At 50.0% G+C, this 17,776-nt stretch overlaps 1 protein-coding gene and 1 long non-coding RNA gene across 2 annotated transcripts in view; one reads left to right on the top strand and one right to left on the bottom strand.

Moving 5' to 3' along the window:
• The window catches only part of LOC144888180 (uncharacterized), a 68,446-nt gene extending 61,535 nt beyond the window's left edge, over positions 1-6,911 (bottom strand). Inside the window, exon 1 of the mRNA XM_078777150.1 lies at positions 6,880-6,911. The gene's annotated coding sequence lies outside the window, so the exon portion shown is untranslated. The remainder of the gene's footprint in view (positions 1-6,879) is intronic.
• The window catches only part of LOC144891992 (uncharacterized), a 707,648-nt gene that overhangs the window by 298,128 nt on the left and 391,744 nt on the right, over positions 1-17,776 (top strand). The window lies entirely within an intron of this gene.

Below are 17,776 nucleotides of genomic sequence, written 5' to 3'. Positions count from 1 at the left end.
TGGACCGACTGACATGGAATGACGTTCCCCAATCAATTAATGCTGACGCACGCTTGAGACCTGCCTAGCAGCAGTATAGTTCTAACGGCGGGGAGAACGGGGGTTAGCCTTGTGGTCCCCATGACAATCTTCTCCATTTTGCCCTATTTTCTGCATCTCCCCTTGTTAACCCCCTTGCCCGCATTTCTTCTTCGACCATCTTTAGCCAAGTCTTTCTCGGTCTTCTCTATCCTCGACTTCCTTCCACATTCATTTCCATCACTCTTCTCAACCAGTCACTTTCATCCTTCATCAACACATGACCAAACCATCTCAACCTGTTTCTCTTCACAGCATCCATCACAGGCTCTATCACAATCATCTTTCGCAATTCATCATTTGTCTTCCTCTCTCTCAACGATACTCCACACATCCACCGAACCATTCGCATTTCCACCCTTTCCAGCCTTCGTTGCTGCTCTACGTTCATTACCCATGTCTCGCTCCCATAAATCATAACACTTCTCACACATGCAGCATACACCTTTCCCTTCAGATTCAACGACACTCCCCTCCTCGTCAGCACGCCACTCAGTTCCCGAAACTTCTTCCATGCACATCTCACTCTGGCAACCGTTGCCGAGTCTGATCCACCTTCTCCATTCAGCATGTCTCCGAGGTAACAAAATGTTTTCACACCTTCCAGCTTCACGCCGTCTACAAAATCCAACTCAACATTTCCTCCATTTGCAGCTCCCTCTGTGCACATCTTTCACTTGAATGTAGCTGCCACACTGGTTAATGACCCTCTCAAACCACTACATTTTTGATGAACCCACTCAGCGCACATTGCACATTGAATGGAATTCACTCCGACACCCTTCCTGCACACAGCACACGGCCACTTCCCAGTTCTCTCCACCTCACCACATGCTTTACCACTTGCCATCACCTTTGTTTTTCCGATATTCACCTTCAGACCTTTTGTCTCCATACATTCCTTCCACTTGTGCCATCCATACTTTCTGCAATCAACACCAGATCATCTGCAAAAAACAACTCCCATGGTAAACCCTCCTTTACGTTCCGAGCCAGCACCTCCATCACAGCTACAAATAGTAGTGGACTAAGTACCGACCCCTGATGCACTCCCACCTTCACCTCAAACTCACCACTGTTCCCGTCCTTCGTCCTTACAGCTGTGCGTGCTCTTTTGTACATTGCCATCACTACTCTGATCAACCATTCCTCCACTCCTAACTTCCTCAATGCCCATGTCACTACTTCACGTGGAACCCTATCGAATGCTTTCTCCAGATCAACAAACCCAAGAAACAACTTCTTCCTCTTCTCCATGTACTTCTCCTGCAACTGCCTCACAATAAAAAGCATGTCTGTCGTTCCTCTTCCTGGCATAAATCCAAATTGCATTTCATCAATCTTCACTTTCTTCCGTATCCTCCTCTCCAACACCCTTTCCAATACCTTCATTCACAGCTCCAATAACTTTATCGCTCGATACGATCCGCAGTCCGGACGGTCACCTTTCCACCTTGTATAGAGGGACGAGGGTACTCAGTTCCCAATCCAGCGGAATGCGGCCTTCTTTCACCACCAGATTACAGATCTCTGTCATTCTCTTCACACCCCAATTTCCCACTGCCTTCAACATATCTCCCACAACTCCCGTCGGCCCTCCCGCTTTTCTACTCTTCATTGCTTTTATCGCTTCCTCAACTTCCTTCTCGGTTATCTTCTCTGCCGGTCCTAAAACTGGGTTACTCTCTATGTTGCCATCCCATTCATTCTCTGCATTCAACAGTATTTGCATATATCTCTTCCATCTTCCTTTAATTCCATCTGGGTCCACAACGATTTGTCCCACTTCATCCTTCAAGCAACTCACCCCCATCACATCATACCTCTCTTTAGCTATCTGCTTTGCAATCCTGAATACCGCTCTCTGACCCTCTTCCAAATCTAAGCATTCTCCAAACATTTTCCTACATGCCTCCTGTGCCTTTGCTACCTCTTTCTTTGCAGCCTTCTTCGCTGCCTTATAACTTTCATGCTCTGCCTTTTCTGCCCCCATACCCTTCGCCTTCTGCCACTCCTTGAACTTCTTCCTCTTCTCGTCAATCTTCTTTCCAACTTCATCATACCACCACCATGTTTCCGAGTGCCTCGGTGGTCCTTTTGTCCATCCACATACCTCACCAACGGCTCTGCCATACTCAGCCTCTCTTTTTATGCCTCCCTCACTGTCACCTCTTTCAACCTCCACACCTTCATTCTCGGTTGGTACTTCACCCGCCGAGCTCTCCTCACACCTTTCACCCTTATGTCGCAGACAACCAAGTGGTGCTGTGAAACAGCCTCCTCCCCCGGGATCACCTTTGTGTCCCGGAGGTGCCCCCTATCTCGCCTACGCACCAGCAGGTAGTCAACGGTTGTCGTCGACCCACCTGACGTGTATGTAACAAGCTCATTACCCTGTTTCTGGAACTGAGTATTACAAATCAACAAATCACCTTTCACCCTCTCCATTTCTCACACCATATCCATAACCTCCATGAACTCCCTCAAAACCATCCATACTCCTTCACACATTTCCATTTCGGTCTCCTCCTACCACAACAACTTCCTCATCTTTCACGTTTTCCATCAGCTTCTCTATCGCACACCAGAACTTGTCCTTCTCTTCATCGCTCCGACCAACCTGCGGAGCATATCCCGAGATGACGTTCATCAAGAGCTTTCCAATCATCATTTTCACCATCATCAACCTATCACTCACTCAAGTCACACTCACCATACTGTCTACAATCTCCTCAGAAAACAGGACACCAACACCATTCACGCCCTCCGGGCACCCTTGCCACACAAACTTGTATTTATGTCCCTGCCTACCCTTCACCATTCTCACATGACATTGTTAGAAATAAACAATTCTTAAAAATGGTATTTTAAGAAAATTCCACGTTGGTGGATCAATTTCTAAAACATCCATTATCCCCTTCATCATCAGGTGAAAGATTTGAACCAACCATTTGATTTGAATATACCTCGTTACCAAAGGTGGATGGAGGTTATGTTTTCACCCTTGTATGTTTGTCCGTTTGTTTGTCCGTTTTTGAACGACATATCTCAAAAGGTTGTGCGCGTATTCAGACGAAATTTGGCAGATATGTAGCGTGTGACAAGGTCGAAATTATTAGATTTTGGTGAAGATCCGGATTCGGATCCGGCCACAAGAATTTTTAAAGCGATTCTTCACCATTGGGAGATGGGGCCAAAAACGATACATAGCAGGATATCTCAAAAAGTTGTGGATTGATTTGGAAGAAACTTATTGGACAGGTTGTGTGTGTGAGACAAGGAAGAATCGATTCAATTTTGGTGAAGATCTGGATCAGGATCCGGCTAGTATAATTTTTTAAGTGATTCTTCACCATTGAGTGATAGATATGGCCAACAGGCGGAGGTTTGCTCTCCACTGAGTGCCGTTCTAGTTGAGATCGATTTTGTAAATGAGATGTACTTCGGGTCTATGGTACAAATGACAGATATGTCCCGAAGATTTTTAAAACCCAAAATCTCCACAACTCTTCCTCGACTCACGAAGATGTTTAAAACCCGAAATGTCCACAATTCTTCCTCGACTCACGAAGATGTTTAAAACACGAAATGTCCACAATTCTTCCTCGACTCACGAAGATGTTTAAAACCCGAAATGTCCACAATTCTTCCTCCACTCAAGAAAATGTTTAAAACCCCGAAATATCCACAATTCTTCCTCTACTCACGAAGATGTTTAAAATCCCGAAATCTCTACAACCTTTCCTCCACTCACAAAGATGTTCCAAACCCGAAACCTCCACAACTCTTCCTCTATTCACGAAGATGTTCCAAACCCGAAATCTCCACAATTCTTCCTCTACTCACCAAGATTTTCGAAACCCGAAATCTCCAGAACTCTTCCTCCACTCACGAAGATGTTCCAAACCTAAAATCTCCACAACGCTTCCTCTACTCAGGAAGATATTTAAAACCCCAAATCTCCAAAACTCTTCCTCGACTCACGAAGATGTTTAAAACCCTGAAATCTCCACAACTCTTCCCCTTCTCAAGATGTTTAAAACAAGATGTTTAAAGATGTTTAAAACGAAGACAAGATGTTTAAAACCCAAAATCTCCACAACTCTTACTCCACTCACGACGATGTTCCAAACCCGAAACCTCCACAACTCTTCCTCTACTCACGAAGATAAGATGTTTAAAACCCCGAAATCTCCACAACTCTTCCTCTACTCACGAAGATGTTTAAAACCCTGAAATCTCCACAACTCTTCCCCTTCTCACGAAGACAAGATGTTTAAAACCCAAAATCTCCACAACTCTTACTCCACTCACGACGATGTTCCAAACCCGAAACCTCCACAACTCTTCCTCTACTCACGAAGATAAGATGTTTAAAACCCCGAAATCTCCACAACTCTTCCTCTACTCATGAAGATGTTTAAAACGCGAAATGTCCACAACTCTTCCACAAAGATGTTTAAAACCCGAAATGTCCACAATTCTTCCTCCACTCATGAAAATGTTTAAAACTCAGAAATATCCACAATTCGTCCTCCACTCACGAAGGTGTTTAAAATCCCGAAATCTCCACAATTCTTCCTCGACTCACGAAGATGTTTAAAATCCGAAATCTCCACAACTCTTCCTCCACTCAAGAAGATGTTCCAAACCCGAAACCTCCACAACTTTTCCTCTACTCACGAAGATGTTCCAAACCCGAAACCTCCACAACTCTTCCTCTACTCATGAAGCTGTTCCAAACCCGAAATCTCCACAACTCTTCCTCTACTCACGAAGACAAGATGTTTAAAACCCTAAAATCTCCACAACTCTTCCTCTGCTCACAAAGATGTTCCAAACCCGAAACCTCCACAACTCTTCCTCTACTCACGAAGATGTTCCAAACCCGAAATCTCCACAACTCTTCCTCTACTCACGAAGACAAGATGTTTAAAACCCTAAAATCTCCACAACTCTTCCTCTGCTCACAAAGATGTTCCAAACCCGAAATCTCCAAAACTCTTCCTCCACTCACGAAGATATTTAAAACCACAAATCTCCAAAACTCTTCCTCGACTCACAGAGATGTTTAAAACCCCGAAATCTCCACAACTCTTCCCCTCCTCACGAAGACAAGATGTTTAAAACCCCCAAATCTCCAAAACTCTTCCTCGACTCACAGAGATGTTTAAAACCCCGAAATCTCCACAACTCTTCCCCTCCTCACGAAGACAAGATGTTTAAAACCCCCAAATCTCCACAACCCTTCCTCCACTCACAAAGATGTTCCAAACCCGAAACCTCCACAACTCTTCCTCTACTCACGAAGATGTTCCAAACCCGAAATGTCCACAACTCTTCCTCTACTCACGAAGATGTTCCAAACCCGAAATCTCCACAACTCTTCCTCTACTCACGAAGATGTTCCAAACCCGAAATCTCCAAAACTCTTCCTCCACTCACGAAGAAGTTTAAAACCCTGAAATCTCCACAACTCTTCCTCTACTCACGAAGATGATGTTTAAAACCCCGAAATCTACACAACTCTTCCTCCACTCATGAAGCTAAGATGTTTAAAACCCCGAAATCTCCACAACTGTTCCTCTACTCAAGTAGATAAGATGTTTAAAACCCCGAAATCTCCACAACTCTTCCTCTACTCACGAAGATGTTTAAAACACGAAATGTCCACAATTCTTCCTCGACTCACGAAGATGTTTAAAACCCGAAATGTCCACAATACTTCCTCTACTTACGAAGATGTTTAAAACCCGAAATCTCCACAATACTTCCTCTACTCACGAAGATGTTTAAAACCCGAAATCTCCACAATTCTTCCTCCACTCACGAAGATGTTTAAAACCCAAAATATCCACAACTCTTCCTCTACTCATGAAGATATTTAAAACCCCAAATCTCCACAACTCTTCCGCTCCTCACGAAGATGTTTAAAACCCCGAATCTCCACAACGCTTCCCCAACTCACGAAGATGTTAAATACCCGAAATCTCCACAACTCTTCCCCTCCTCACGAAGATGTTTAAAACCCCAAATCACCACAACGCTTCCTCGACTCACGAAGATGTTAAATACCCGAAATCTCCACAACTCTTCCCCTCCTCACGAAGATGTTTAAAACCCGAAATCTCCACAACTCTTCCTCAACTCACGAAGATGTTGAAAACCCGAAATCTTCACAACTCTTCCTCGACTCACGAAGATGATAAACCCCGAAATCTCCACAACTCTTCCTCTACTCACAAAGATGTTTAAAACCCGAAATCTCCACAACTCTTCCTCGACTCACGAAGATGTTTAAAACCCCAAATCTCCACAACTCTTCCTCTACTCACGAAGATATTTAAAACCCCAAATCTCCACAACTCTTCCTCTACTCATGAAGATATTTAAATCCCCAAATCTCCACAACTTTTCCCCTCCTCACGAAGATGTTTGAAACCCCAAATCTCCACAACTCTTCCTCTACTCACGAAGATGTTTGAAACCCCGAAATCTCCACAACTCTTCCTCGACTCACGAAGATGTTTGAAACCCCGAATCTCCACAACTCTTCCTCTACTCACGAAGATGTTTAAAACCCGAAATCTCCACAACTCTTCCTCTACTCACGAAGATGTTTAAAACCCGAAATCTCCACAACTCTTCCTCTACTCACAAAGATGCTTAAAACCCCAAATCTCCACAGCACAACTCTTCCCCTCCTCACGAAGATGTTTAAAACCCGAAATCTCCACAACTCTTCATAAACTCACGAAGATGTTGAAAACCCGAAATCTCCACAACTTTTCCCCTACTCACAACTCGCTTTGTGTGAAAAGTTTCTTTCGCTGTGCGCTTCCCCATTCCCGCGAACCGGATCCACGCTCCAACACTGGCCGACTATTGTTTCTCTTTCCCATTGTCTGTTGCGTTAATTCTCTCGAATCACTCTCAATTGTTTTTTCACAAGTCACCCCCACCTGCATGTTTTACTGGAGCATTTCCAGGCGATAATCTTGTCAGAACGTATTTCACACATAAATATCCAACGCTGAAGAAAGAAAGAGAGAGAGAAAAAAAGAGGAAAAAAAAAAAAAAGAGGAAAAATAAGGTTCGACAAGCCAAGCTAGAAGATACACCCCTGTTGGTATTTTCAGAGTTCAACGTTACAAAGGTTGTTGCTGTTTATTTGTGGTACGTGTTTGTTGGATGACCAAACACCTTTCTCTTGGATATCCCTCATTCCAGGATAGCCTGATGGGTGCTGCCTTGGGATCCCAGGATCCTGAGTTCGAATTCCAGTCATTCGTTGCATTAACACCAAGGGTTTGACTCGGCACGTCACAATTCCGAGGTCGGCAAATTGAGTATCAGCTCGCTGGTAATTGGGGCACTGCATCAGCGACACAAAAGCGTTTCCAAAGAAATTATGCAACCAGCAGCCACCGGCTGTATTCGAAACAGCAGCAGCAACATTCCAGGGTTGTGTTTTCATCTACCAAACAGCAAGCTGGCGCTCGCCAAGCCATCCGTCCATTATCGACAAATTGAGTACACCCCCTCCCCCTTTCTGAGTAAAAAGTCCAAAGCACTCCACAAAAGAGCCACACCCTCATCAGGATCAGCTTCCTGTTTCTCTCTTGCCCCACAGCCAATCACAGGCTTTAAAATCATGGGTTGAACCACGGATGTCAAACTCAGGTGTGGTAAAGAGGAAGAAGAATAAGAGCGGAGAAAGACATCACAACCATCTTACTAATATGAAAATACGCATTGTGTAGAGTGAGAGCTTCGTTGACAATGGTCAGTCGCAATCGGTAATGGGTTGTTGTATAATAATAACTGCAACCGGTGCAGCTGGTGGAAAACTGAAGTTGGTGTCGATGGCGGAAAACTCAAATCGGTGTACTGTGGCGGACACAAGCAAGAGGACACGAATTCAACGCACCAGCAGGTGGCGCGAACGTCCAGGCGGGGAACTGGAAGGCATGCCCCGCCTGGAGTCCCTGTATATAGAGAGTTGTGTCAACTCAAATTTGGACGCCATTTTGTGTCTAAGTGTGTCGGATTAGATATACATGTACATTCGCGATATGGGGTGATATATTCTAAACCTGCTAAAAAAAAATTTACTACACATATTTAGTCTTATTATTACATACAGGTGATATTTGTTTTGTCAAAAACTCAGCTATTGCCGTGAAAAAGAGCTGTGTGGTGATATTAAAAGTGGTATGGCAATGCATATTACAAGCCAACACTGCATATAAGAGCTAACATTATAAGCAAGACAAACCAATGCTGTCGTTCTCTGAATTTTAATAACTTTTAGAAAGGAGTGTGGGCATATCCAATATTTTTTAAAGGGTGCCGAGAGCAATTCCGGTGTAGGACTTCCAGCCGACATATAGTCCAGCACACTTAAAACAAATTCTGTACGTGGTATTGCCATATTTCTATAGTGTACAACTTTAGTTTTATCGACATTTATATTCAATTTCCATTGTAATGATTTAACAAGCTGCAAGTCAGCTTCTGTCTCTGACATAAGGAAAACGTCATCGGCATCTAGTAAGATTGAAACGTTCATTTATTACTACACCCTTGCCCAGAACTCTGATGGATATTGCCTGATCGATTGATATGTTTCATAGCTGGCGACTTAATTAACACTTAATTTTCGACTGCGCCAAGCCGTAATTAAACAGAGAAAAAACTTTTAAAAATACCTGCAGTGTGCACGGTTCGTCTAGTCGAACAGATATGGAAAAGCACAGATAAGACGTCGTATTCACCATAACTTGTTTAATTTCACCAGGAACACGATGAGGCCAACACAGTAAACATTCAGTACAAAACTTGGTTCATACATTCAGTACAGAACATGATTCATACATTCAGACCGTAAGAAAACTCTGCCCGTAATACAACACTCTGACCAGACCAACACTTCATCCCACTACGTTCACTCCTCACAAGTGAAACTCATCACTACTCCGTTCACTCCTCACAAGTGAGACTCATCACCACTCCGTTCACTCCTCACAAGTGAGACTCACCACTACTCTGTTCACTCCTCACAAGTGAGACACCATCACTACTCCGTTCACTCCTCACAAGTGACAAGTCACAAGTCACAAGAATCACAAGCGGTCCGCTAGGACTACCCGAAAAAAATTGAGCAGGGTTCTTCCCACGGAAATGCATTTTTGGTCAGCTCCTTGAAGATTATAAACAAACACAAATCACTTCCCTTTAAAAGGGTTTTCAACGGACAGACAACCAAAAAAAAACCGAGCAGATAGAATTGCTTTTGAACATCGATCATCAAGCGGCGTGGGCCTACCTGGCAGAGTCTCGAGGAGTCGATCGCTTTCCAGCTCTTTCGTCTGACTTTCGCTTCCCAAATTTGTCTTCTGACTTTATCACTTGGAAATCTATACATCTTATATTTCCCAGATTGGTTTGAACAACCAAAAGCAGAACAACCAGTCATTTTGTTTGGCAATAAACAACATTCCCGTACCAAGCTGACGTTCACGCACGGTGAAGTTAGACACAAAATGGCGCCACGAAATCACGTGACCAGAAATCTAGGGTCAGCGCATGGCGCAACTCTCTTTATACAGGGACTCTAGCCCCGCCTATCGACCGACCGGCCACGCCCGGGGACTAGGCGTGGCCCCGGCACATATATGCGGGCTCCAAGCTCGAGCCCGCCCAGTGCTACAGTTTGAGCTTTCCTAATAAAGACTCTTTTGGTTATCCAACGCGTTGTGGCCTACCTTTTTGGCAAGCAAGTTGTGTGCGTAGCACCGCACTTCACTGGTGAACCCGATTGGTTCAGCCGTTGCTGTCCACCGAACGCGCCATGGCCAACAACGCCGTCACGGTAAAACTCCCAGAGTTTTGGGAAGCACAGGCCGATGTGTGGTTCGTGCAGGCCGAAGCACAATTTCAGCTTCGAGGCACAACGGCGGATGAGACCCGTTACTACCACGTGGTCGCCTCCCTCGGGCCCGGCACTGCCGCCCGAGTCATGTCCATCCTGCGGCACCCGCCGGTCGACCACAAGTACGGGGCGCACAAACGTCTCCTCATCGCCACGTTCGGCCTCACGGAGATCGAACGGGCCGACCACCTCCTGGACCTTCCTGAACTCGGCGACACACGACCATCCGTGCGGATGGATCATATGCTGTCGTTGCTGGGCGACCAAGCCCCGGATTTCTTTTTTCGGGCGCTCTTCCTACGCCAGCTACCCGCACAGGTACACCTCGCGCTGGCCGGTTCCAAATTAAAAGAACCCCGCGCCCTGGCTACAGAGGCCGACAGGTTCTTCGCGGCTTGTGACACGCGGTCGGGTTACGGTGCGGCCGTCATGGATCCCGAGGCTGATGCTGCTGTGTCCCTCGTGGCCGCTGCCACGCCCCGCCCACCACCACCACCACCGCCGAGAAAACCCCGGCTGCCGAAGCCCCCGCCGCCGCAAGCCTGGTGCTCTTACCATGCCAGGTTCGGCCACAAGGCTAGGAAGTGTTGCCCGCCGTGCTCGTTTGACAAGTCGGGAAACTACCAAGCCGGCACTCGGTAGCGGCCCTGAGCGTCGGCCATTCCGGCAGCCTCCTCTTTATCACGGACACCTTGTCCGGGCGCCGTTTCCTCTGCAATACAGGAGCGCAGGTAAGCGTCATCCCAGCCTACCCGTCCGACAAGCGAACCGCGGGCCGGGGCCCCGCGCTGCTTGCCGCCAACGGTACACCCATCCACACGTTCGGGAAGCGCTGCCTCTCCCTGCGGTTCGCAGGACAGCGCTTTCAATGGTCATTCGTGACCGCCAGCGTGCCGATGGCATTGCTCGGTGCGGACTTCCTATGTGCGAATGGGTTGTTGGTCGACGTAAAGCACAAACGGCTCGTCCAGGCAGAAACCTTGAGCTCACTCGCTTGTTCGCTGAGCAGCTCGTTGAGCAGCTCACTGAGCAGCTTGCTGGAGGGTTCCGTCCCGGCGAGTTTAGTTTGCACGCTTCCGGCAGCGGACGACGTTACCCGCCTCCTCGCTAGTTTCCCGGCCCTCACGCGGCCCACCTTTTCAGCGGTGGCCGTGAAACACGGGGTGGAGCATCACATCCACACGGTCGGGCCGCCGGTCTATGCCCGGGCACGCCGACTCGAGCCCACGAAGCTCGCCGTGGTGAAAACGGAGTTCGCCACGCTGGAGCGGCTGGGGATCGTGCGGCGCTCCAACAGCGCTTGGGCTTCCCCGCTGCACATCGTGCCGAAGCCCGGCGGGGGATGGCGGCCGTGCGGGGACTACCGCCGGCTCAACGATGCCACCACCCCCGATCGCTACCCAGTCCCGCATATTCAGGACTTTTCCGCCCGGTTGGCCAACACGACCGTGTTTTCGAAGGTGGACCTCATCCGGGGCTACCATCAGGTTCCCCGTCCAACCGGTCGACGTCCCGAAGACGGCCGTCATCACTCCTTTCGGCCTCTTCGAATTTCTGAGGATGCCCTTCGGGTTGAAGAATGCGGCTCAGGCGTTCCAACGGCTTATGGATAGCGTCTTGCGCGACTTACCTTTCCTGTTCGTCTACCTGGACAGCATCCTAGTCGTGAGCGCGTCCCGGGAAGACCACCTGCCCCACCTCCGCACGCTGTTCGAACGCCTGGGCCAGCATGGCCTAATCATCAACCCTGCCAAGTGCCATTTCGGTGTCACCACCATCGACTTCTTGGGGCACCGCATCACCGAGCACGGGGCCGTCCCGCTACCAGCCAAGGTGGAGGCGGTCAGGGATTTCCCGCGGCCCCGTATGGTCAAGGGGCTCCAGGAGTTCCTAGGCATGGTGAACGTTTACCACCGCTTCGTGCCCCACGTCGCCCAGCTCCTCCGCCCCTTGCACGAGGACCTCCGGGGCAAGCCGGGCAAAGGTGACATCGCATGGTCGGAGCCGATGACCGCGGCGTTCGCAGGCGCAAAGCTGGCTCTGGCCGACGCCACCATGCTGGCGCACCCGGCGCCCGATGCACCGATCGCCCTCACCACCGACGTGTCGGATTACGCGGTGGGCGCGGTGCACGAGCAATGGGTGCGTGGTGCTTGGCAACCGCTGGCGTTTTTCAGCCGGCAGCTTCGCCCGCACGAACGCCGGTACAGCACCTTCGACCGTGAGTTGCTCGGACTCCACCTGGCAGTCCGACACTTCCGCCATCTGCTGGAGGGCTGCCCGTTCACGGTCTTCGTTGACCACAAGCCCCTTGTCTCCGCGATGGCCAAGGTAGCCGAGCCATGGTCGGCACGGCAGCAGCGCCACCTCTCTGCCGTGTCCGAGTACACGATGGACATCCGTCACGTGGCGGGTAAGGACAACCCGGTGGCGGATTGTCTTTCCCGGTCCGCCGTGCACGCGGTCCACCTCGGGGTCGACTATGCCCGGATGGCGGAGCCCAGACCGCCGACCCCGGCGTCCAGGCGTTGCGGACCGCCGTCACGGGCCTCCGCGTCACCACGGTGCCGTTCGACGTCACGGGCACTGCCCTCCTATGCGACGTCTCCCTCGGCCGGCCTCGCTCCATCGTGCCCGCTGGCTGGCAGCGCCCGGTGTTCGAAACCATCCACGGCCTGTCCCACCCTGGCGCGAGGGCATCCCAGAAACTCATCGGGGCAAAGTTTGTCTGGCATGGCCTCCGGAAGGACGTCCACGACTGGGCCAGGACGTGCCTCGCGTGCCAGCGCGCAAAGGTCCACCGCCACACTCAGGCACCGTTGGCCCCGTTCACGGTGCCCGAGCGGCGGTTCCACCACGTGCACGTCGACTTGGTGGGACCTCTGCCCCGCTCGCGAGGGTTCACCGACCTCCTCACCATGGTCGACCGCACCACACGGTGGCCGGAGGCCATCCCATTGGCGGTGACGTCTGCGGCTGAGGTGGCGCAAGCCTTTATCGCCACTTGGGTTGCCCGGTTCGGTGCCCCCTCGGACAACTCGTCCGACCGCGGCCCCCAGTTCACCTCGGAGCTCTGGGCCGGGATGGCGCAAGGGCTCGGGGTGAAACTACACCGCACCACAGCCTACCACCCCCAGGCCAATGGCCTGTGCGAGCGCTTTCATCGCTCCATGAAGGCCGCGCTCCGGGCCAGCCTCTGCGATGGCGGCTGGGTCGACAGACTCCCCTGGGTCCTGCTGGGCCTCAGGACGGCGCCCAAGGACGACCTGCGCGCGTCCTCGGCGGAGCTGGTCTTCGGGCAACCACTGCAGGTACCAGGTGAATTTATCCCCGACTCCACGGCTCCTTGGTCCGCGGCACAACAGCGCTCCGCCCTTCAGGAGACCGCCCCGAGGTTCGCCCCGGTGCCAACGGCACACCACGGTTGCCCGCCTTCCCATGTCGCCCCGGAGCTTCGCACGGCCAAGTACGTGTTCATCCGGCACGACGCCCACCGGGTACCGCTACGGCCCACGTACGACGGGCCCTTCTGCGTGTTGGAGACCGGGGACAAATTTTTTCACGGTCGACATCGGCGGTGCCTCGGATCGCATTTCCGTGGACCGCCTCAAGCCGGCCCACCTCAATCCAGACCACCCCCCGCCAGCGGCTCTGCCTCCGTGTCGAGGCCGCCCCCCGGCGGTCGGACCCCCGGCACCCCCGCCAGCAGCTCTTCCTCCTCGTCGAGGCCGCCCACCGGCGGTCGGAACCCCGGCACCCCTCAGCCCCGCCACCCCCCAGACCGGCACCCATCGCCAGGGGGCGTTTCGGCCGGGTCATCCGGCTTCCCCGCAAACTCACCCTTCAGGTGCGTGGGAATTCTGGGGGGGCGCGTGTGGCGGACACAAGCAAGAGGACACGAATTCAACGCACCAGCAGGTGGCGCGAACGTCCAGGCGGGGAACTGGAAGGCATGCCCCGCCTATCGACCGATCGGCCACGCCTGGGGACTAGGCGTGGCCTCGGCACATATATGCAGGCTCCAAGCTTGAGCCCGCCCAGTGCTACAGTTTGAGCTTTCCTAATAAAGATTCTTTTGGTTATCCAACGCGTTGTGGCCTACCTTTTTGGCAAGCAAGTTGTGTGCGTAGCACCGCACTTCAGTACCTGGCTTAAATGAAGTCGGTGTAGCTGGCGGAAAACTTAAGTTGGTGTAGACGGCGGAAAACTCAAATCGGTGTACCTGGCTTAAATGAAGTCGGTGTAGCTGGCGGAAAACTGAAGTCGGTGTAGCTGGTGTAAAAAAGAAGTCAGTGTAGCTGGCGTAAATGATGTGCGGTTTCGAATTCAAAATCCGTTCTGCACAGTACTGTATTGTAATTTATTGATTTCAATCACCAGGTGAAAATAATTTATCGGTCGCGCCAGACCAAGCAAGATCACATGAGCAAGATGGCGGATCATGGAAGGGATATTTGAAATGACAACATTAAATTTTGTTCCCAAGGGAATGGGGAATGACAGTGAAATTTTGAATGGATTTACATATACATGCAATTGCCATAGAGGTTCGCTTACGAAGCTCTCTATAATTCACCGAATGTCCGTCCTTTCCCAGGTACCGCAAAAACGGCTGAACCGATCGCAACGATATTTTGGGTGGGTAATCCTGGGATCCCCTGGAGTAAAATAGGCTATATTGTTTTTCCAATTTCAGCTAGGGCCTCCAGCATTCTCAGGTTTGGACTCCCGCATAACGTTCGCTTCGCATCGCAGTGACGGCGAGCACCAACATGGCGGCAGTAAGATTAACGTGTATGTACATCTGATTACTTGATAAACGTACCAGAGAAAACAAATCGTTTGGGCAATGGGCTCTCCAATATTCAATGTGTTCATAGTTTGAATTACGTAACGTAACGTTTGTGACGCTGTTTTCATTGTGACGATGTTTGTGTGCAAGGTAGTGTTTGACGTAACGGTGTGAACGTGATTTCGTAATGTTTTTCGTTTTTATTTTCATAATCGTTTAATGAACGTATAATGTTTAATGAGCGTTTAATGAGTGTAAGAATAATGTTTAATGATCATTAAATGAATGAATGAATGAATGTTATGAATAATGCCATGGCGTCGCGTTGGCAGCAGTGACAATATAAAAATGTTTGCCAAGCGGCAAGCACTTCAAAGAGAGAAAAGGAGCTTTTATCAGCAATGTCGTCCATCCTGAAGTTCTAAGCTGAAGAAGAGGTACAAAATCATTCCATTTTTTTTCCTAAAGAAAAGGTTACAGTTGATATCACGATTAGAAACACGATGGAATAATATTTACCGATATGAACAGTGATGTGGTTTTTAAAAATTGAAATTCTAAAAATACTGTTTAGATTTTGAAGATGTGCGTGTGATATTTATGTATGATGATGTGTATGTGTGAGTGTATATGTATGTATGTATATATAGGTATGAGTGCGTGTATGTATGTATATGTATGTATGTATAGGTATGAGTGTGTGTATGTATGAGTGTGTGCATGTATGAGTGTATATGTATGTGTGTGTGTGTGTGTGTATGTATGAGTGTACATGTATGTATATGGGTGTATGTAGAAGTGTATATTGTTGCAGATCTCTCGAGCCCGTCGACGTACAGAGGGGGGTTAAACCCTTTCCCCCCTCGGGCCTACGAGTCCACGACCCACTTTATACTTGTGGGGTGGATTGCAGAGCAATTCCAGCCGCCACCCCCATCGTGAGCGTGCGGAAGGGTATCGGGTCGAATCCCCAAGTACTTTCGGTACACACACTGCCACGAAGACGGGTGCTGGATGTCGCACAAGCCACCCACCCGGAATGACGTGCACGGTCAAATGGAAGGAAGAACACAGGTTTATTTGCAATTATACAGTGATCAGGGTAAAGAGAAGAGACACAGAGCAGATACTTAGTCAATCTTACTTAATCCCCGGACAAGGGCCTACTCACTCACGCAGGGAAAAGGAGGAAGGAAAAGTACGCGCTCCAAACGCGTCCTGGCGCCGTTCGCTCCGGACAGCTCGCCGGGCGTGGCCCTCAAAGTGTTCGTGGCACGTGTGCAGGGAGCCCAGCTCGGAAGGTCGTCGGCGTAGGTGGCCCCGGGAGAGACCGTCCTCGCAAGCGCAATTAACCGACAGCAAAGCGCAGGGCGGGGAGAGTTCGTGCACAGACCGCTTCGACAGAAGCTCTGACTATCACTCTCACTGGGTCACTCTCTCTCTGACTGGGTGACTCGGGCACTGAGACTCACTCTGACTGGCGCGGGGGCACTCTCTGACTCAATGCATGACTCATAGACTCGTGACTCACTGGGGCACTCACCCTCTCACTCCGTGACTCTTAGACTCGTGACTCACTGGGGCACTCGCTCTCTCACTCCGTGACTCGTAGACTCGTGACTCACTGGGGCACTCATGACTGGCTCCGACTCACTGGGTGACTCATGACTCACTGGGGCACTCTGACTCTCAACCACACCTCTCACTCACCTCTGACTTGACTGGTGCGGAGGTCCCAGGGCAGGGTTTTATAGCCAGGCCCCAGTCTTACCCGAATGTTCCAAGCCCCTCCTCTGGCTGCTGTTGTTAGCCGCTCCCCTTGAGCTCCGATTGGCTGCCTGCCGCTTACCGGCCACTCCCCTGCAGCTCCTCCTTCGGGCCTGCCAGACTTGTTCTAGGCATAGCACATGGCATTCTAGCCCAATCGAGGCCGACACTTACTGGCCTGCTCAACGCATACTAACACCGGAAAGGAGACTAAGCTTACATTTAATAAGAAATAACTGAACTAAAGCGAGGCTACATGTTGTGGCGCAACTACCTACGAGGGGGGTTATCCTCTATTCACAAAACCGCAACACTACCCTCCTCTCTCACCAGATTCGCCCCGAGTCGACCCCAACAGTGGAACAACCGGTAGAGCCTTGCATGCAAATTTACCCTTACCATTAGTGTGACACATAGGTGTAATCCCCCTAGCATTTATTCTAACCCATGTGTGCGACATTTTTAACACCAGATATGTCCCCCCTAATGCGTTGAGCAGCTACTCTACGAGACTCACACCCACAACCACCCGAGTATTTCCGGAATTTTTCAAACGACACACATAGGCAGTGGGCACATTCTTATATTTACAATCACAGAACTTAACTTTATTTACAATACTACGACCCAGGACCTGCACTTTGAAAAAGAGAATTGGAGGGGATAAAAAAAAACAACCACTCATATGGCACTTGCTGCTTGCATCTTGCATCTGGCGTCTTCTGTGTGCGGCTAACAAAACCGGCTGGCCCTGACCGGCATACAGGCCATATGAAGCATCAGGGCCATCTAATCTTCCTCATCTTCATTCCTGGCACACAATAGCAAACAATTGCTTTTTCATTGGCCAGCAGGACAACTCTCACGTGGTCCAACTGCGTGGCATCAGTGCCACTCAAAAAGTGGTCCGAAGGTGCAAGATGATTTTGCAGCAAGATGCTGCGCAGCAGAGGTGCGAGCCACAAGGCTTGTGGTCCATAAGTGTGACAAGGGTGCAGCAAAATGGATTTGGCAGCAAAGTGCCGCACAGGTCGGCTGCACAGGTGTCGCAATGGTGCAGCAAAAGGACTGGCAGCAAGGTGCTGCACAGTTCGGCTGCACAGTGTAATGGTGCAGAATGGATGCTGCACAGTTCGGCCTCCTAAATGGTCCTGGGGCGGGGAGGGAAGACAAGGCACAACAAGCAAAACGGAAAGGACACAGTG

The sequence above is a fragment of the Myxine glutinosa genome, chromosome 5 (genome assembly GCF_964187855.1).
Source record: "Myxine glutinosa chromosome 5, kmMyxGlut1.1, whole genome shotgun sequence".
NCBI classification, from domain to species: Eukaryota; Metazoa; Chordata; class Myxini; order Myxiniformes; family Myxinidae; genus Myxine; species Myxine glutinosa.
The sequence above is the reverse complement of the archived record's forward strand: the minus strand, read 5'-3'. Positions and strand labels throughout refer to the sequence as shown.